Source organism: Cherax quadricarinatus, chromosome 94 (assembly GCF_038502225.1).
Source record: "Cherax quadricarinatus isolate ZL_2023a chromosome 94, ASM3850222v1, whole genome shotgun sequence".
Classification (NCBI taxonomy): Eukaryota; Metazoa; Arthropoda; class Malacostraca; order Decapoda; family Parastacidae; genus Cherax; species Cherax quadricarinatus.
The window spans coordinates 7,620,720-7,642,612 of record NC_091385.1 but is presented as its reverse complement, the minus strand read 5'-3'; the positions used below and the strand labels follow the sequence as shown (position 1 = coordinate 7,642,612).

The 21,893-nt window shown below is 43.9% G+C and overlaps 1 protein-coding gene across 8 annotated transcripts in view; it reads right to left on the bottom strand.

Annotated features, from left to right (window-relative positions):
• LOC128700853 (protein bric-a-brac 2) overlaps positions 1 to 3,135 on the bottom strand; it is a 408,639-nt gene extending 405,504 nt beyond the window's left edge. For 7 of the 8 annotated variants that reach the window (XM_070104750.1, XM_070104751.1, XM_070104749.1 and 4 more), the window contains exons 1-2: positions 3,098 to 3,135; positions 350 to 395 (exon numbers count right to left, since the gene is read on the bottom strand). The gene's annotated coding sequence lies outside the window, so the exon portion shown is untranslated. Of the gene's footprint in view, positions 1 to 349; positions 396 to 2,778; positions 2,934 to 3,097 lie in introns of those variants that run through there. The other variant, XM_070104745.1, reaches the window with a different exon arrangement.
• Between the last annotated feature and the right edge of the window lie 18,758 nt (positions 3,136 to 21,893).

The window sequence follows — 21,893 nt, the reverse complement described above, 5'->3', positions numbered from 1 at the left end:
ATAAATAAATGACACTTCAAGACCCCTCTGGGGGTCTTTTTTTTATTATGACACTTCAAGACCCCTCTGGGGGTCTTTTTTTTTATTATGACACTTCAAGACCCATCTGGGGGTCTTTTTTTTATTATGACACTTCAAGACCCCTCTGGGGTCTTGAAGTCATTATAAAAATAAGTAATAAAGCAAGGTACATAACACAAGTTATAAATAATAATTATCTCATGTGGCAAAATGTTTAACTTCCCTCAGGTAACCCAATAAAGTCAAGCTAAGTGACTTGTTTCCATTGGTGTAAGTAATCAGTCTCATCTTATTTAGTATAAGAGAACACTGTAATTATATAACTAACCTGAATCACAGACGGGGTGATTATACGCTACAGTTCAATCCCATTCCTGAAAATTATAAATCAAGTGAGTCCATTTTCCAGAGATTATATAAAAAAAAACATAATTATAACAAACATTAAAAATTACATAAAAATTGAAACACATGAACATAAATAGTACACTGTAGGTCTTAATTAAGCCTTAAAACAAAAAAAAATCGAAATAAAATAGATAATAGCCAAAAGTTTATTTCAGAGCATTGTCATATAATATTATTATTTTGATAATCATGGGGAAGCGCTAAACCTGTAGGATTATACAGCGTCTGTGGGGGGGGGGGGGAATGGAAGGTATTCAGGCTTAATTCAGGGAATTGGAGCACAGACCCAATTCCCTAGATCCAGAGCCCCTCACCAGCATCAAGGAACCTGCCTTGAAGGGCGTCATACAATTAATAGTAGTATTAGATATAATAATAGGAAAGAACTAAACCCATAAGTTATACAATGCCTGGGGCCCCTCAAGGGAGGTTCCTTGATGCTGGTGAGGGGCTCTTGATCTAGGGAATTGGATCTGTGCTCCAGTTCCCTGAATTAATTCTTCCATCCCCCCCCTACAGGCATTGTGTAATCCCTACAGGTTTAGCACTTCCCCATGATTATAATAATATAACAGTGTCTGGGGAATGGGAGGCAATGTGGTCTGATCCTAGGAACTGGAAGATAGCTCCAATTCTCTGGATCAAGAGATCTTTAACCATGCATATACAGGGGCTTTCTGCATGTACACCCAAATGTTATTCACCTTTGTACAAACATTGTATCAAGCTGAAAAAAAGTACGTACATATATAACAATTATTATGGGGCTGTTACTAAACAAATTAAGTTTAAAAAAAATGGTTGTATAATTAATTTATCAGGTTGTGAGACACGTAACAGCACACAGTTATGGCTGAAATTAATGGTGTTATAGTGGAATAAAGCCGTAAGCCCATACGGGTGGCTTAATGGTGCAGCTTCTCCTCACTTAACGACGGAGTTCCTTTCTTAAGACCACGTTGGTAAACGAATTCGTCGCTAAGTGAAGAGCGTACTATGATGGTAGTGGGTTTGTGTCGACTATCTCTGATACTGTTCTAATGTCACCTTTGTACCATTTATAATATTTCTGGTATACAGTGGACCCCCGCTTTACGATCACCTCCCAATGCGACAAATTATGTAAGTGTATTTATGTAAGTGCATTTGTACGTGTATGTTTGGGGGTCTGAAATGGACTAATCTAATTCACAATATTCCTTATGGGAACAAATTCATTCAGTAATGGCACCTGAACATACTTCTGGAATGAAATATCGTAAGCCGGCGGTCCACTGTATTTTTAAAAGTTTACACAGCAGTGTACTGTACGTATATTGTAATAAACAGAATAGAGGAAATCACCTTTAATATACATTACGTATTTAGGTATGCATACTTGTCCGAGAGCCAGTCGTAAGTCCGAGTTGTCGGTAAACGAATACGTCGCTATGTGAGGAGAGGCTGTACTATGCTACAGTGGTTGTGTCATATATGGAACACAAATGAAAGCCCATCCCACCCACTGGTTAGAAGATTTGGGTTTACACAATTATCAAGAATGTTAGAGTGAAATAAAGCAGTAAACCCATACGGGTTGTCTTACAGTGGAACCATCATATAGAGGACCAAAAATTAAAAGTTCATCCCACCCACTGGTTAAAGTATGGTTTACACAATTATTGCTGTAATTAACAAGATTATAGTGAAATAAAGCGGTAAACCCATATGGGTGTTCCAGTGGTACCATCGTATATAAGACAAAAATTAAAGTTTATCCCACCCACTGGTTATAAGGTTTTGAGTTAAAACAATTATTAACAGTGTTACTGTGGAACAAGGCGGTAAACCCGTACGGGCCTCACACAGTGGTACTGTGTTATATGGGACAAAAATGCAAGCTCATCCAACCTACTGGTTATGAAGAGATTCTTTTACACAATTATAGGTGTAATTAACAGTGTTATAATGAAAAAAGCAGTAAACCCATACGGGTCTCCCAGTGCTAGTTACAGTGGCAGTCGTATATAGGACACAAATGAAGGCTTATCCCACCCACTGGTTATCAAGTGGTTGTTTTCGAAACTTTAGCTGTAATTAACAGGTTTATTGTGGGATAAAGCCGTAAACCCGCACGGGTCTCCCACAGTGGTACTGCGTTACAGTGGTACAGTCGTATATGGGACAAAAATGAAAGCTTATGAAACTCACTGGTTATAAAGTGGCTTTTTACACAACTACAGCTGTAATTAACAGTGTTATTGTGAAACAAAGCAGTAAACGCGTACGGGTCGTCTCACAGTAGCACCGTCATATATGGGACAAAAATGAAAGCCCATCCCACCCACTGGTTAAGAAGTTTAGTTTTACCAGTGTTGGTGTAGTGGTGGAGAGTAGTGGTGGAGCGGGAGTGTGTGGTGAGCCAGAGTGGTGCTGTAGTGGTGCCAGCGGTGGTAAATAAGCACCAATATAGTGCACCATTGGTGTCTCAGCGGAAGCCACTCTAACACAACCATATAAAATCCTTCCCCCTTGCTACTCTCTCCTCTCCTTCTCTCCCTTCTACCTCTCTTCCCTCCTTCACCACCCTCGCCTCTTCTACATGTATTCCCACTGCTAAATACCCACACCTCCGCCATTTATTGTTTGTTGTTAGAGAGTAATAAACAAAGTAATAAATATTTCTTACCCCCGATCTTCCACCCGTAGTTCCCGTTTTGTTCCAATGATATTACCTCGGAATTAATAAATAACTAACTAAATAACTAACCGGCTATTTATTCACATTTATTACCCGTGTTTAAATTTTTTTGATGGCTTTGTATGGTATGTTGTTTTGAAAATACCGTAGGATAAGCTAATAAAGTCAAAAATTGTGAGTTATTTTTCTTTGGGTGGTTGGGTTTTTTGGGTTTGTGGTTGTTATTGTGGGTTAAAGTGGGTGATATTGGTTTTGGTCGGTTTGGGTATTTTGTTGGGGGTTAGTTGAAGAATTGGGGAATGGGGTAAAAGGTGGAAAATTAGTTTTTAAAAGAGTTAAAGAGGCTTGATTCCCGGGTGGTGGCGGCCATAGCGGCGCCATTCCCGTACGTTATTGATTTCATAAAAAGACGCGGCCTCTCAGCCCTCCCCTGCCTCTCAGCCCTCCCCTTCCTCTCAGCCCTCCCCCTCAGCCTACCTCATTATTATTCATACTCCGATATTTCCTCCCTTAGACCCTTTATCCAGCATGGGCACCTCTCTCTCTCCCTTAGGTCTCCCTTTCCCTTGCACACATGATGCTTGCAACATGTCGAAAAATAGGATTGTTGATTTATGCAAAGATGGCAGTACATGCGTGGCTAAATGTTGCATATGATAGAGACAATTTAATACTGGAGCCATTGTATATCAGGCGGGGTCGATCATGTTGCTGCCGGCTACACTGCTAACCTTATTTAACTCATTATACTCTTATTACATTCTTATTGTATTAATATTGTATTTGTATACTACTGTATTTGCGTTATATTTGCAACAATGTATCGTCTGCCGAGCAGTTGTATGGAGAGCGGTACTTTATTCTTTTGTTCTAAGGAAATTTTGATTTATCGTCCTTTTTCCTGCCCCCAAAATTAGATATATACATATACATGAAATTACAATGTCGCAAGAAATGCTTAGAATGTATATTTGTCTAAGTAACTCTTCTTATATCTCAATAAAGGTAGATTATATAAAGTAGACTTATTCTCCTTGTGTCAAGGTCAGACTTCGCTTATTAGAGTTAATTCTACTCTTTACTTCCTAGTATATACTTCTAAGTCATATTTAGTCTAACTTTCTAACTATATGCTAGCATCACCTGATGAAAACGTGATAAATATGTTAGGAAATGTTGTTTATGTAAGAAATATAGAGAAAGAGAGAGAGAGAGAGAGAAATGGATTGACATTATGGCGTCTGGTTCACTCTTTCTCTCTCCCGTACATCACTGGTACACATAGCTACCTACATACATGTACATGTACACACAGACATGTATACCCAGAGTTATGTACACGCGCATGCAGACATGTACAAGCATATGCAAGTGTACTTGTGTACTGTTGTACATGTGTCTTGTTCATCTATAAGGATGAACATGCTAGGTGCCTATGTACCTGTTCAATCTATATTGAAACCTACTCTTAAGTTCTCGCGTCAGTAGCTTGGGAATTTGTTCCACTCATCTACAATTCTACTGCCAAATCTCGTCCACAACTCTACTGCCAAATCTCGTCTACAACTCTACTGACAAATCTCGTCTACAACTCTACTGACAAATCTCGTCTACAACTCTACTACTAAATCTCGTCTACAACTCTACTGACAAATCTCGTCTACAACTCTACTGACAAATCTCGTCTACAACTCTACTGACAAATCTCGTCTACAACTCTACTACTAAATCTCGTCTACAACTCTACTGGCAAATCTCGTCTACAACTCTACTGACAAATCTCGTCTACAACTCTACTGACAAATCTCGTCTACAACTCTACTGGCAAATCTCATCTACAACATCCCCATTAACATCGCTATTCAAGGCAGGTGGAATTGCAGATCTCGAGAATGTACAGAGAACCTTTACTGCACGTATAAGTTCCACCAAACACCTTAACTACTGGGAACGCCTGGAAGCACTTGACTTGACTGCGCTCCCTGGAGCGCAGGCGAGAGAGATATATCATAATCTACACCTGGAAGATCCTGGAGGGACTGGTCCCTAATATGCACAAAGAAATCACTCAATACGACAGCAAAAGACTTGGCAGGCGATGCAACATACCCCCAGTGAAAAGTAGGGGCGTCACTGGTACACTAAGAGAAAATGCAATAAGTGTCTGGGGCCCAAGACTGTTCAACAGCCTCCCTCCAGCAATAAGGGGCATTTCCAGTAGACCCCTGGTTGTCTTCAAGAGGGAGCTGGACAGATACTTAAAGTCGGTGCCGGATCAGCCGGGCTGTGGCTCGTACGCGGGATTGATCAGGTCCTGATCCACCAGGAGGCCTGGTTGTGGACCGGGCCGCAGAGGCGTTGATCCCCGGAATACCCTCCAGGTAGACAAAACTGCCAAATCTCATCTACAACTCTACTGACAAATCTCATCTACAACTCTACTGACAAATCGCATCTACAACTACTGACAAATCTCATCTACAACTCTACTGACAAATCTCATCTACAACTCTACTGACAAATCTCATCTACAACTCTACTGACAAATCTCATCTACAACTCTACTGACAAATCTCATCTACAACTCTACTGACAAATCTCATCTACAACTCTACTGACAAATCTCATCTACAACTCTACTGACAAATCTCATCTACAACTCTACTGACAAATCGCGTCTACAACTCTACTGACAAATCTCATCTACAACTCTACTGACAAATCGCGTCTACAACTCTACTGACAAATCTCATCTACAACTCTACTGACAAATCGCGTCTACAACTCTACTGACAAATCTCATCTACAACTCTACTGACAAATCGCGTCTACAACTCTACTGACAAATCTCATCTACAACTCTACTGACAAATCGCGTCTACAACTCTACTGACAAATCTCATCTACAACTCTACTGACAAATTGCGTCTACAACTCTACTGACAAATCGCGTCTACAACTCTACTGACAAATCGCGTCTACAACTCTACTGACAAATCGCGTCTACAACTCTACTGACAAATCGCGTCTACAACTCTACTGACAAATCGCGTCTACAACTCTACTGACAAATCGCGTCTACAACTCTACTGACAAATCTCATTTTGTCCATCTTGAATCCATTGCTGCGAATCTTGTATTGGTTAGCTATATTTCAATGCACTATTTATCCTAGGTAATCCCATTTATCCTAGGCAATTTATACACGCGTAAGTATACCTGCAGAGTATACCTGGAGAGGATTTCGGGGATCATATAAGAACATAAGAAAGAAGGAACACTGCACCAGGCCTACTGGCCCATGCGAGGCAGGTCCAATTCTCCCACCTGCTTAAGCCATGATAATTGCACTTATGTGTACCTGTATCTTAATAAACATTTATTCTATGTTTCTCGTGAGTGTAAATTCAGTGCCGTCAGTCAGTCTTCCTACCAGACCTTTATAATACACATCAATTTCGTAATCTAAATATATTTTACAACGAATTTATGATCGAAATTCGCCGCATGTTTGGAATTTACCTGGAGAGAGTTCCGGGGGTCAACGCCCCCGCGGCCCGGTCTGTGACCAGGCCTCCTGGTGGATCAGAGGCTGATCAACCAGGCTGTTACTGCTGGCTGCACGCAAACCAACGTACGAGCCACAGCCCGGCTGGTCAGGAACCGACTTTAGGTGCTTGTCCAGTGCCAGCTTGAAGACTGCCAGGGGTCTGTTGGTAATCCCCCTGATGTGTGCTGGGAGGCAGTTGAACAGTCTCGGGCCCCTGACACTTATTGTATGGTCTCTTAACGTGCTAGTGACACCCCTGCTTTTCATTGGGGGGATGTTGCATCGTCTGCCAAGTCTTTTGCTTTCGTAGTGAGTGATTTTCGTGTGCAAGTTCGGTACTAGTCCCTCTAGGATTTTCCAGGTGGCTTTCTTTTGTAATTAATAATTCTTGTATGTAAGCTACATTTAGTATACCGCAGAAAAGAAACAGAGTTGCATTAGTATTGTATTCTATATCATGGAGACCAGAAATGAGCAGGACAATAGCCCTTGGCCTGGTAGGCAACGCTCTCGCTTCACACACTGAGGGCCCGGGTTCGATCCCCGACAAGGGTGAAAACACTAGCCGTGTTTCCTTTCACCTGTTGTTCCGTTCACCTACCAAGCAAGTAGGTTCCTGGGTATTAGTGGACTGGTGTGGGTGGCATCCTGGGGGACAAGACTGAAGGACCACAATGGAAGTAAGCCTGAAGTCTAGTTGGAGGATTTCAGGGGTCAACGCCCCCACGGCCCGGTCCTTGTCAGCTATGCTGAATATGGCACCTTCGTAATGCCTGTATGGTATGGTAATTATAGTTTAACTTAGACTTATTTAAACCCCTTAACACCCTTGGCTCACTAATATTCAGTAGTCATATCAATGATCTATCAGAAGCCTCCCAGGAAAACCAGTCGTGTTTACACATGACATCACAATGTTCATATCTCATTTAGATCCTGTTGTCTTCAACGACACTCTCAAGTAAGCTTATTTAGGCACGGGTCCACGTAACTACAATTATACCTGGAGTTTACCTGGAGAGAGTTCCGGGGGTCAACGCCCCCGCGGCCCGGTCTGTGACCAGGCCTCATGGTGGATCAGAGCCTGATCAACCAGGCTGTTACTGCTGGCTGCACGCAAACCAACGTACGAGCCACAGCCCGGCTGGTCAGGTACCGACTTTAGGTGCTTGTCCAGTACCAGCTTGAAGACTGCCAGGGGTCTGTTGGTAATTCCCTTTATGTATGCTGGGAGTCAGTTGAACAGTCTCGGGCCCCTGACACTTATTGTATGGTCTCTTAACGTGCTAGTGACACCCCTGCTTTTCATTGGGGGGATGTTGCATCGTCTGCCAAGTCTTTTGCTTTCGTAGTGAGTGATTTTCGTGTGCAAGTTCGGTACTAGTCCCTCTAGGATTTTCCAGGTGTAATCATGTATCTCTCTCGCCTGCCTTCCAGGGAGTACAGGTTCAGGAACTTCAAGCGCTCCCAGTAATTGAGGTGTTTTATCAGTGTCAATTATCTAGGATAACCCAAAAAAGTCAGACAGTTGCTTATTTCCATTGGGGTCCTTTTATTTCGGTTGTTGTATTATCCGAGGAAGGTTTTCCTGTATTGTATAACCCCAGTCCCCCGTACCTCAGTACATGCTGCTAGAATAGTGCAGAGTGCAGCATGGATTGATAAGGCGTTCCGTAGCTCGACTGTTAACGCACTCAGCTCACACATTGAGGTCCGTGGTTCGATCGCCGGTACGAGTGGAAGTATTAGGAGGTGTTTCCATAAGACACCTGCTGTTTACGTTCACCCATCAGTAAAATAGGTACCTGGGTGTTAGCTGATTGATGTGGGTCGCATCCTGGGAACAAAATTAACCTAATTTGCCACAAATGTTCTACATAACCTTTGCAAAATCATTGAAAGTGTTTTAAGAAGCAAGATTACCATCCATCTAGATACTCAACAGTTACACAACCCAGGGCAACATGGGTTAAGAGCAGGTCACTCCTGTCTGTCCCAACTACTGGACCACTATGACAAGGTCCTGGATGATCTAGAAAACAAACAAAACGCAGATGTAATATACACAGACTTTGGAAGAATCTCTGACAAGCGTGACCATGGTTTAATAGCACACAAAATGCGTGGTAAAGGAATAACAGGAAAACTTGGTAGATGGATCTATTATTTCATAACAAATAGAACACAAGGAGTAGTAGTCAACAAAGTCTGAGGCGAATTGTAATAAAGTTGGTAGAATTACCGACAATATGTAAAGTAAAAGGACACAAGTGCAACTAATGTGACATTTTATTGTGGCAACGTTTCGCTCTCCAGGAGCTTTATCAAGCCGGCTTGATAAAGCTCCTGGAGAGCGAAACGTTGCCACAATAAAATGTCACATTAGTTGCACTTGTGTCCTTTTACTTTACAAAGTCTGAGGCAGCTACAGAGACAAGCTCTGTTCCGCAAGGCACAGTACTGGTTCCCATGTTGTTCCTCTGAGGCGGCTACGGAGACAAGCTCTGTTCCGCAAGGCACAGTACTGGTTCCCATGTTGTTCCTCTGAGGCGGCTACAGAGACAAGCTCTGTTCCGCAAGGCACAGTACTGGTTCCCATGTTGTTCCTCTGAGGCGGCTACAGAGACAAGCTCTGTTCCGCAAGGCACAGTACTGGTTCCCATGTTGTTCCTCTGAGGCGGCTACAGAGACAAGCTCTGTTCCGCAAGGCACAGTACTGGTTCCCATGTTGTTCCTCTGAGGCGGCTACGGAGACAAGCTCTGTTCCGCAAGGCACAGTACTGGTTCCCATGTTGTTCCTCTGAGGCGGCTACAGAGACAAGCTCTGTTCCGCAAGGCACAGTACTGGTTCCCATGTTGTTCCTCTGAGGCGGCTACGGAGACAAGCTCTGTTCCGCAAGGCACAGTACTGGTTCCCATGTTGTTCCTCTGAGGCGGCTACAGAGACAAGCTCTGTTCCGCAAGGCACAGTACTGGTTCCCATGTTGTTCCTCTGAGGCGGCTACAGAGACAATCTGTTCCGCAAGGCACAGTACTGGTTCCCATGTTGTTCCTCTGAGGCGGCTACAGAGACAATCTCTGTTCCGCAAGGCAAAGTACTGGTTCCCATGTTGTTCCTCTGAGGCGGCTACGGAGACAAGCTCTGTTCCGCAAGGCACAGTACTGGTTCACATGTTGTTCCTCTGAGGCGGCTACGGAGACAAGCTCTGTTCCGCAAGGCACAGTACTGGTTCCCATGTTGTTCCTCTGAGGCGGCTACAGAGACAAGCTCTGTTCCGCAAGGCACAGTACTGGTTCCCATGTTGTTCCTCTGAGGCGGCTACAGAGACAAGCTCTGTTCCGCAAGGCACAGTACTGGTTCCCATGTTGTTCCTCATACCTGACACAGACAGGGATGTGAACCACAGTTCTGTGTCTTCCTTTGCAGATGACATCCGAATTTGCATGTGTCCTCCACTGAAGACACTGCAAGACTTCAGACGGACATCAACCAAATCTTTAAATGGGCCGCGGAAAACAACATGAAGTTCAATGATGAGAAATTTCAATTACTTCGATATGGAAAACGTGAGGAAATTAAAACTAGATCGGATTATAAAACAAATTCCAGGGGCGTTGACCCCCGAACCCCCCTCGAAGTATACTCCAGGTATATACTTAATACACGTTCATGTACTTGATTAAGACATCTTCATGTACTTGATTAAGACACGTTCATGTACTTGATTAAGACACGTTCATGTACTTGATTAAGACATCTTCATGTACTTGATTAATACACGTTCATGTACTTGATTAAGACATCTTCATGTACTTCATTAATACACGTTCATGTACTTGATTAATACACGTTCATGTACTTGATTAATACACGTTCATGTACTTGAAGACATGTTTATTACCAGTATTTCTTAACTGTAATCTGAGGAAACACTAAACTCGCAGGAGTCACAGTGCCTGGGGAATGGAAGGCATCCTGGGTCTATTCGAGGAAGGGGCGTGAATGCCCACTTTCCTGGATATTATTATTATAATCAGGGGGGAAGCGCTAAACCCGGAGGATTATACAGCGCCTGGGGGGGGGATGTGGAAGGCATTCAGACTTTCTTGGATAAAAGTCTTGGAAATTAACAACCCCACAAGCAAGGACACGTAGCTACAGAAAGGGAGGGGAATGATTTTCTATTTTTTAGCTGACATACGTGTAAATTTTACCTTATTCCTAGTAATGACCCTCGTGTAGTAGATAGTCTTAATGACCCTCGTATTGTAGTCTTAATGACCCTCGTGTAGTAGTCTTAATGACCCTCGTGTAGTAGTCTTAATGACCCTCGTGTAGTAGTCTTAATGACCCTCGTGTAGTAGTCTTAATGACCCTCGTGTAGTAGATAGTCATAATGACCCTCGTATTGTAGATAGTCTTAATGACCCTCGTGTAGTAGATAGTCTTAATGACCCTCGTGTAGTAGTCTTAATGACCCTCGTGTAGTAGATAGTCTTAATGACCCTCGTGTAGTAGATAGTCTTAATGACCCTCGTGTAGTAGATAGTCTTAATGACCCTCGTTTAGTAGTCTTAATGACCCTCGTGTAGTAGTCTTAATGACCCTCGTTTAGTAGTCTTAATGACCCTCGTGTAGTAGATAGTCTTAATGACCCTCGTGTAGTAGATAGTCTTAATGACCCTCGTGTAGTAGATAGTCTGAATGACCCTCGTGTAGTAGATAGTCTTAATGACCCTCGTGTAGTAGATAGTCTTAATGACCCTCGTGTAGTAGTCTTAATGACCCTCGTGTAGTAGATAGTCTTAATGACCCTCGTATTGTAGATAGTCTTAATGACCCTCGTGTAGTAGATAGTCTGAATGACCCTCGTGTAGTAGATAGTCTTAATGACCCTCGTGTAGTAGATAGTCTTAATGACCCTCGTGTAGTAGATAGTCTTAATGACCCTCGTGTAGTAGATAGTCTTAATGACCCTCGTGTAGTAGACAGTCTGAATGACCCTCGTGTAGTAGATAGTCTTAATGACCCTCGTGTAGTAGATAGTCTTAATGACCCTCGTGTAGTAGATAGTCTGAATGACCCTCGTGTAGTAGATAGTCTTAATGACCCTCGTGTAGTAGATAGTCTGAATGACCCTCGTGTAGTAGATAGTCTTAATGACCCTCGTGTAGTAGATAGTCTGAATGACCCTCGTGTAGTAGATAGTCTTAATGACCCTCGTGTAGTAGATAGTCTTAATGACCCTCGTGTAGTAGAGTCTTAATGACCCTCGTATTGTAGATAGTCTTAATGACCCTCGTGTAGTAGATAGTCTTAATGACCCTCGTGTAGTAGATAGTCTGAATGACCCTCGTGTAGTAGATAGTCTTAATGACCCTCGTGTAGTAGATAGTCTGAATGACCCTCGTGTAGTAGATAGTCTTAATGACCCTCGTGTAGTAGATAGTCTTAATGACCCTCGTGTAGTAGATAGTCTTAATGACCCTCGTGTAGTAGATAGTCTTAATGACCCTCGTGTAGTAGATAGTCTTAATGACCCTCGTGTAGTAGATAGTCTTAATGACCCTCGTGTAGTAGATAGTCTTAATGACCCTCGTGTAGTAGATAGTCTTAATGACCCTCGTGTACTAGATTATTTATTTATTTATTTAGTAATTTAGCATACATACAGAGGTACAAAAAATACAGGTAAGAGCAGCATGCCAAAGCCACTTATACTATGCATAGCATTACGGGCTGGCTTAAAATTAACTTAAGATTAATTAAGCAATTATGAAATCAGTGATAAAACATTATTGTAAACAGATAACTATAAAGCACAAGTGAGTATTACAAAGACAGGTCATATGGTTGTATGCATTGCTGTACATTCAGTCGTATGGAGTATTCTGTTAGGTAGTGTATTTAAAAAAATAACAAAGTTAGATTGGGTCCTAGGTTTAACATTTGTGTGATATAATTGTGAGTAACATTTAAGATATACAATTTATAAGGTTCAGTTATTCAGTATTTATTTGGTTTTGGGTGAGTAAGTAATCTTTGAGAAGAGACTTGAATTTATAAACAGGTTGTGTTTCTTTTATATTTACAGGTAATGAATTCCAGATTTTAGGGCCTTTTATGTGCATTGAGTTTTTGCATAGTGTGAGATGGACACGAGGAACATCAAAGAGTGATCTGTGCCTTGTGTTATGGTCATGTGTTCTGTTGAGGTTGGCAAGGAGATGTTTGAGGGGAGGGTTAATATCAGAGTTAAGTGTTCTATGTATGTAATAGGTGCAGTAATAAGTATGGATGTTTTGTATGGTGAGTAGGTTTAGTGTATTGAATATTGGTGGAGTGTGCTGCCTGTAGTGAGAATTTGTTATTCTAACTGCAGCCTTTTGTTGGGTAATTAGTGGTCTGAGATGGTTAATTGTTGTTGAGCCCCATGCACAAATTCCATAGGTGAGATAGGGGTAAATAAGAGAGTGATATAGGGCCAGGAGGGCTGACTGTGGAACATAGTACCGTATCTTCGACAGTATGCATACGGTCTCGGAAATTTTCTTAGAAATTTGTTGTATATGTGTATGAAATTTGAGTCTATTATCAAGGTGGATTCCTAAGAATTTTCCCTCTGTTAGCTTTGTGATAGGTGATCCGTTTATCGTTATGTTAAGAGGTACATCTGTAGCTCTGTTACCAAACTGAATGAAGTAGGTTTTGTCAATGTTTAGTGTAAGTTTGTTAGTCCTCATCCAGGTAGATATTTTCTGTAATTCGGTATTTACAGTATTGGCTAGCGTGACTGGGCTCGGGTGAGAGAAGACGTATGTGGTGTCATCTGCAAAAAGTGTGGGTTTGAGTAATTGCGAAGCATTTGGTAGGTCATTTATGTATAGGAGAAAGAGAAGAGGGTCAAGGACACTTCCCTGTGGGACACCAACTGTAATTGGTTGAGCGGAAGAGCTTGCCCCATTTGCGTACACATATTGGTTTCTGTTGCTGAGGTAAGACTTGAGGTAGTTGAGGGAGTGCCCTCTTATACCATAGTGTGACAATTTTACGTGGAGCAAGTCATGGTCAACTGTATCAAAAGCTTTACGTAAGTCAATGAAGATCCCCAGTGGGACTTCTTTTTTCTCTATTGCAGTGTATATATGTTCTAGCATGTGTATAATAGCATCACTAGTATTTTTATTAGGCCTGAATCCAAATTGGCAGGGGTTGAGAATGTTTTGGGAGATGAGGTAGGAGTAGATTCGTTTATGAATTAATTTTTCGAAGATTTTTGAGAGAGGGTGTAAGTTGGATATTGGCCTATAGTTATTCAACTCTGTTTGGTCTCCTCCTTTATGGATCGGGGTGACCCTTGCTATTTTGAGACCTGTAGTGAAGGTGGAGTTTTCTATGGATTTGTTAAAGAGTGTTGCAATGATTGGTGATAGTACTTGTGACACTTTTTTGTATATAAAGGGTGGTAAGGTATTTAAATCTCCTGCCTTGTTTTTTAGTGTGTTGATAATAAGGGAGACTTCGTATGGGTTAGTCGGAGCTAGGAACAGTGTGTTCGGGTAGTTGCCAGTGAGGTAGTCATTTGGTGGGGTATCTGAGCTTGGGATTTTATTGGCAAGGTTTTGTCCTATAGTGGAGAAGAAATCATTGAGTCTATTTGCTGTTTCTGATGGTGGGAGTTGGGGTTCATCTGATTTTGCTAATTTTATTTCGCTATTTCGTGATATCTTTTTTGTTCCCAGAATTTCTGATAGGGTCTTCCAGGTCTTTTTTATATCACCTCGTAAGTTGGATAATCTGTTCTCATAATACAGATAGTCTTAATGACCCTCGTGTAGTAGATAGTCTTAATGACCCTCGTGTAGTAGATAGTCTTAATGACCCTCGTGTAGTAGATAGTCTTAATGACCCTCGTGTAGTAGATAGTCTTAATGACCCTCGTGTAGTAGATAGTCTTAATGACCCTCGTGTAGTAGATAGTCTTAATGACCCTCGTGTAGTAGATAGTCTTAATGACCCTCGTGTAGTAGTCTTAATGACCCTCGTGTAGTAGATAGTCTTAATGACCCTCGTGTAGTAGATAGTCTTAATGACCCTCGTGTAGTAGATAGTCTTAATGACCCTCGTGTAGTAGATAGTCTTAATGACCCTCGTGTAGTAGATAGTCTTAATGACCCTCGTGTAGTAGATAGTCTTAATGACCCTCGTGTAGTAGATAGTCTTAATGACCCTCGTGTAGTAGATAGTCTTAATGACCCTCGTGTAGTAGATAGTCTTAATGACCCTCGTGTAGTAGATAGTCTTAATGACCCTCGTGTAGTAGATAGTCTTAATGACCCTCGTGTAGTAGATAGTCTTAATGACCCTCGTATTGTAGATAGTGTTAATGACCCTCGTGTAGTAGATAGTCTTAATGACCCTCGTGTAGTAGATAGTCTTAATGACCCTCGTGTAGTAGATAGTCTTAATGACCCTCGTATTGTAGATAGTGTTAATGACCCTCGTGTAGTAGATAGTCTTAATGACCCTCGTATTGTAGATAGTGTTAATGACCCTCGTGTAGTAGATAGTCTTAATGACCCTCGTGTAGTAGATAGTCTTAATGACCCTCGTGTAGTAGAGTCTTAATGACCCTCGTGTAGTAGATAGTCTTTTTAGTATGATAATAAGATGTTATCTTCATTATAGAATAATAAGAAAATATTATAACCTTTATATTATAATAATAAGGTAAAAGGACCCCAATGGAAATAAGTCACTCTGTCTGACTTTTTTGTGTTATCCCAGGTTCTCTACACATATGCTGCTATGTATGATAATTCTATGTAACTGTATTTGTGTATACCTGAATAAGCTTACTGACTTACTCCCAGGTAAGACCCATGTGGGTGAAAGGGAGATTTGGACAAAGTGGGTGACAGGAAGTGATAAGAGAGTGGAGAATAAGTGCCAGGGTGTTTATGATTGTGACCAGATCTACCTGGAGTTTGTTACCTTCGTAACTTTCTCTGCTATCAAAACTTTGGGGTCCAGTTCCTGGACCCATTATGTACCTCTGTAATCTTTTGACTACCACCCACAGGATGGGTACGGGGTGTATAATAAACAAATTAAACCAAACCATACCACGGGCGGGGATAGAACCCGCGATCAGTGTCTCTCAAAACTCCAGACCGGTCTGGAGTTTTGAGACACTCTGACCGCGGGTTCTATCCCCACCCGTGGTATGGTTTGCAATCGTGTCATTACGATTTCGCGAGTCATATTAAACCAAGGCTAAACCCAGCTGCGTAGAGTTGGTTGGCAAGGTAGAGGGAATAGATGCTGGGCCCTGCTGACTGCAAGATCCTGTTTAACGCAATGGAAGTACTGAACTGGGTTTGGGAGGTAAGAGACGTTCACACATGTGCTGGCATAACGTCAAGACTGGTCTGCTGCTATCTGCTGCTCAAATGCGATATGGATTGGAGAGAGGGAGATATTGAAGTTGGTTTGGTAAAACCGATATCTTTAAGGTCCACCCTTGCAGAGGCCAGGGCAGACCCAACATGGTTTGCCTGATACTGAACCCGAGTTCCATCAGCTGTGAGCCGAACACCACTCGGCAGGGGTAATAACTTTAACTCCAATAGTGTGAGCACTCGGAAATACTGTCAGGGACTTTCCAGTGGGATGTGATCTCTCAGCTTTCCCGAGGCCAGAATTCCCCACCCACACACACACCATACACCCCCAACACACACACACACACTACACACCCCCACACAAACACCCCCACACACACCACACACACCCACAAACACCCCCCCCATACACACACCACACACATCCCACACACACCCACAACCACACCCCCACACACACCCACAAACACCCCCCACACACACCCCCCACACACACCACACACACACACACACACCACACACACACCCCCACAAACACCCCCACATACACCACACAAACATAAACACCCCCACACACAGCACACACAAACACCCCCACGCACAAACACACTCCCACACCCCCACCCACGCACACAAACACCCCCACACACATCACACACCCACACAAACAGAAACAGAAACACCTCCCCCACACACCACACATACAAACACCCTCCCCACATACACACCACACAAACATCTCCCACACACACACACACCCACACAAACAAAAATACCTCCCACACACACACACACACACACACACCACACACTCACGCAAACACCCCACGCACTGTGGCGCACACACACACACACACACACAAAGTGGAATAGTCTGGAAAGTGAGGCAGTGGAGGCAGGTACCATACACAGCAATAAGAAGAGGTATAACAGCTCATGGAGGGAGAGAGTGGACCAAGTAGCGACCAGTGAAGAGGGGCCAGGAGCTGTGACTCGACCCCTGCAACCACCAACATGCGAGTACACACACACAATAGGCCCCTCAACACACACAAACAATAGTATTCAACGACAGTATTAGCTATTATTCCGGCAAGAAATTTATATGTAATATTATATGCTGTTAAATTTACAATTCTAACTGTTAACTCAATTTAACATTGTCCAGTAGTTGCAGGTTAACATTAAAGCTGATGAATGACACCATTGCAACATTTGGGAACCTTTATTCTGGAAACGTTTCGCCACATAGTGCCTTCATCAGTCTAATGCAGAGAAAGGTGGAATAATAGTAGTAGAATGAGGTAATCCGTCCCTTGGCCTCTCAAGGCTGAGGGACTGATTACCTGGAGACCTGGAGTTTACCTGGAGAGAGCTCCGGGGGTCAACGCCCCCGCGGCCCGGTCTGTGACCAGGCCTCCTGGTGGATCAGAGCCTGATCAACCAGGCTGTTACTGCTGGCTGCACGCAATCCATCTCCTCAAACTCCTCTTTTTATTCCACGTTTTTTTCTGCATTGGACTGAAGAATCCAGTGTGTGGCGAAACGTTTCCATAATAAAGATTCGCAAATGTTACAACATTGTCTCGTGTATCAAGGTGTGGATTTTGTAAATAATTAACATTAACGTGACCAGGAATGTTCAGTACAGCCAGGAAGTTTGTACCACAATCTTGGGAGAGGAAGCTTATGATGACGCTTGTGTCCACTCTGGACCACTGTCAGGAACACCAGCAGCAGCACCAGTAACACCAGCAGCAGCACCAGTAACACCAGCAGCAGCACCAGTAACACCAGCAGCAGTAACACCAGCAGCAGCAGCAGTAACACCAGCAGCAGCAGCAGTAACACCAGCAGCAGCAGCAGCAGTAACACCAGCAGCAGCAGCAGTAACACCAGCAGTAACACCAGCAGCAGCAGCAGTAACACCAGCAGCAGCAGCAGTAACACCAGCAGCAGCAGCAGTAACACCAGCAGCAGCAGCAGTAACACCAGCAGCAGCAGTAACACCAGCAGCAGCAGTAACACCAGCAGCAGCAGCAGTAACACCAGCAGCAGTAACAGCAGCAGCAGCAGTAACAACAACAGCAGCAGTAACAACAGCAGCAGTAACAACAGCACCAGTAACACCAGCACCAGCACCAGTAACACCAGCAGCAGCAGTAACACCAGCAGCAGCAGTAACAACAGCAGCAGCAGTAACAACAGCAGCAGTAACAACAGCACCAGTAACACCAGCACCAGCACCAGTAACACCAGCAGCAGCAGTAACAACAGCAGCAGCAGTAACAACAGCAGCAGCAGTAACAACAGCAGCAGCAGTAACAACAGCAGCAGCAGTAACAACAGCAGCAGCAGCAGTAACAACAGCAGCAGCAGCAGTAACAACAGCACCAGCACCAGTAACACCAGCAGCAGTAACACCAGCAGCAGCAGCAGTAACACCAGCACCAGCACCAGTAACACCAGCAGCAGTAACACCAGCAGCAGCAGCAGTAACACCAGCAGCAGCAGCACCAGTAACACCAGCAGCAGTAACACCAGCAGCAGCAGCAGTAACACCAGCAGCAGCAGCACCAGTAACACCAGCAGCAGTAACACCAGCAGCAGCAGCAGCAGTAACACCAGCAGCAGCAGCAGCAGTAACACCAGCAGCAACAGCAGCAGTAACACCAGCAGCAACAGCAGCAGTAACACCAGCAGCAACAGCAGCAGTAACACCAGCAGCAGCAGCACCAGTAACACCAGCAGCAGTAACACCAGCAGCAGCAGCAGCAGTAACACCAGCAGCAGCAGCACCAGTAACACCAGCAGCAGTAACACCAGCAGCAGTAACACCAGCAGCAGCAGCACCAGTAACACCAGCAGCAGTAACACCAGCAGCAGCAGCAGCAGTAACACCAGCAGCAGCAGCACCAGTAACACCAGCAGCAGTAACACCAGCAGCAGTAACACCAGCAGCAGTAACACCAGCAGCAGCAGCAGCAGTAACACCAGCAGCAGCAGCACCAGTAACACCAGCAGCAGTAACACCAGCAGCAGCAGCAGCAGTAACACCAGCAGCAGCAGCACCAGTAACACCAGCAGCAGTAACACCAGCAGCAGCAGCAGTAACACCAGCAGCAGCAGCACCAGTAACACCAGCAGCAGCAGCAGTAACAGCACCAGCAGCAGCAGTAACAGCACCAGCAGCAGCAGTAACAACAGCAGCAGTAACAGCAGCAGCAGCAGTAACAACAACAGCAGCAGTAACAACAACAGCAGCAGTAACAACAGCAGCAGCAGCAGTAACACCAGCAGCAGCAGCACCAGTAACACCAGCAGCAGCAGCAGTAACAGCACCAGCAGCAGCAGTAACAGCACCAGCAGCAGCAGTAACAACAGCAGCAGTAACAGCAGCAGCAGCAGTAACAACAACAGCAGCAGTAACAACAACAGCAGCAGTAACAACAGCAGCAGCAGCAGTAACACCAGCAGCAGCAGCACCAGTAACACCAGCAGCAGCAGCAGTAACAGCACCAGCAGCAGCAGTAACAGCACCAGCAGCAGCAGTAACAACAGCAGCAGTAACACCAGCAGCAGCAGCAGTAACACCAGCAGCAGCAGCACCAGTAACACCAGCAGCAGCAGCAGTAACAGCACCAGCAGCAGCAGTAACAACAGCAGCAGTAACAGCAGCAGCAGCAGTAACAACAACAGCAGCAGTAACAACAACAGCAGCAGTAACAACAGCAGCAGCAGCAGTAACAACAGCAGCAGTAACAACAACAGCAGCAGTAACAACAGCAGCAGCAGTAACAACAACAGCAGCAGTAACAACAACAGCAGCAGTAACAACAGCAGCAGCAGTAACAACAACAGCAGCAGTAACAACAACAGCAGCAGTAACAGCACCAGCAGCAGCAGTAACAACAACAGCAGCAGTAACAACAACAGCAGCAGTAACAGCAGCAGCAGCAGTAACAACAACAACAGCAGCAGTAACAACAACAGCAGCAGTAACAACAACAGCAGCAGTAACAACAACAGCAGCAGTAACAACAACAGCAGCAGTAACAACAGCAGCAGTAACAACAACAGCAGCAGTAACAACAACAGCAGCAGTAACAACAACAGCAGCAGTAACAACAACAGCAGCAGTAACAACAACAGCAGCAGTAACAACAACAGCAGCAGTAACAACAACAGCAGCAGTAACAACAACAGCAGCAGTAACAACAACAGCAGCAGTAACAACAACAGCAGCAGTAACAACAACAGCAGCAGTAACAACAACAGCAGTAGTAACAACAGCAGCAGTAACAACAACAGCAGCAGTAACAACAACAGCAGCAGTAACAACAACAGCAGTAGTAACAACAACAGCAGCAGTAACAACAACAGCAGTAACAACAACAGCAGCAGTAACAACAACAGCAGCAGTAACAACAACAGCAGCAGTAACAACAACAGCAGTAACAACAACAGCAGCAGTAACAACAACAGCAGCAGTAACAACAACAGCAGTAACAACAACAGCAGCAGTAACAACAACAGCAGCAGTAACAACAACAGCAGCAGTAACAACAACAGCAGCAGTAACAACAACAGCAGCAGTAACAACAACAGCAGCAGTAACAACAACAGCAGTAGTAACAACAACAGCAGCAGTAACAACAGCAGCAGTAACAACAACAGCAGTAGTAACAACAACAGCAGCAGTAACAACAACAGCAGCAGTAACAGCAGCAGCAGCAGTAACAACAACAACAGCAGCAGTAACAACAACAGCAGCAGTAACAACAACAGCAGCAGTAACAACAACAGCAGCAGTAACAACAACAGCAGCAGTAACAACAGCAGCAGTAACAACAACAGCAGTAGTAACAACAACAGCAGCAGTAACAACAACAACAGCAGCAGTAACAACAACAGCAGCAGTAACAACAACAGCAGCAGTAACAACAACAGCAGCAGTAACAACAACAGCAGCAGTAACAACAACAGCAGCAGTAACAACAACAGCAGCAGTAACAACAACAGCAGCAGTAACAACAACAGCAGCAGTAACAACAACAGCAGCAGTAACAACAACAGCAGCAGTAACAACAACAGCAGCAGTAACAACAACAGCAGTAGTAACAACAACAGCAGCAGTAACAACAACAGCAGCAGTAACAACAACAGCAGCAGTAACAACAGCAGCAGTAACAACAACAGCAGCAGTAACAACAACAGCAGCAGTAACAACAACAGCAGCAGTAACAACAACAGCAGCAGTAACAACAACAGCAGCAGTAACAACAACAGCAGCAGTAACAACAACAGCAGCAGTAACAGCAGCAGCAGCAGTAACAACAACAGCAGCAGTAACAACAACAGCAGCAGTAACAACAACAGCAGCAGTAACAACAACAGCAGTAGTAACAACAACAGCAGCAGTAACAACAACAGCAGCAGTAACAACAACAGCAGCAGTAACAACAACAGCAGTAGTAACAACAACAGCAGTAGTAACAACAACAGCAGCAGTAACAACAACAGCAGTAGTAACAACAACAGCAGCAGTAACAACAACAGCAGTAGTAACAACAACAGCAGTAGTAACAACAGCAGCAGTAACAACAACAGCAGCAGTAACAACAACAGCAGCAGTAACAACAACAGCAGTAGTAACAACAACAGCAGCAGTAACAACAACAGCAGCAGTAACAGCAGCAGCAGCAGTAACAACAACAGCAGCAGTAACAACAACAGCAGCAGTAACAACAACAGCAGTAGTAACAACAACAGCAGTAGTAACAACAACAGCAGCAGTAACAACAACAGCAGCAGTAACAACAACAGCAG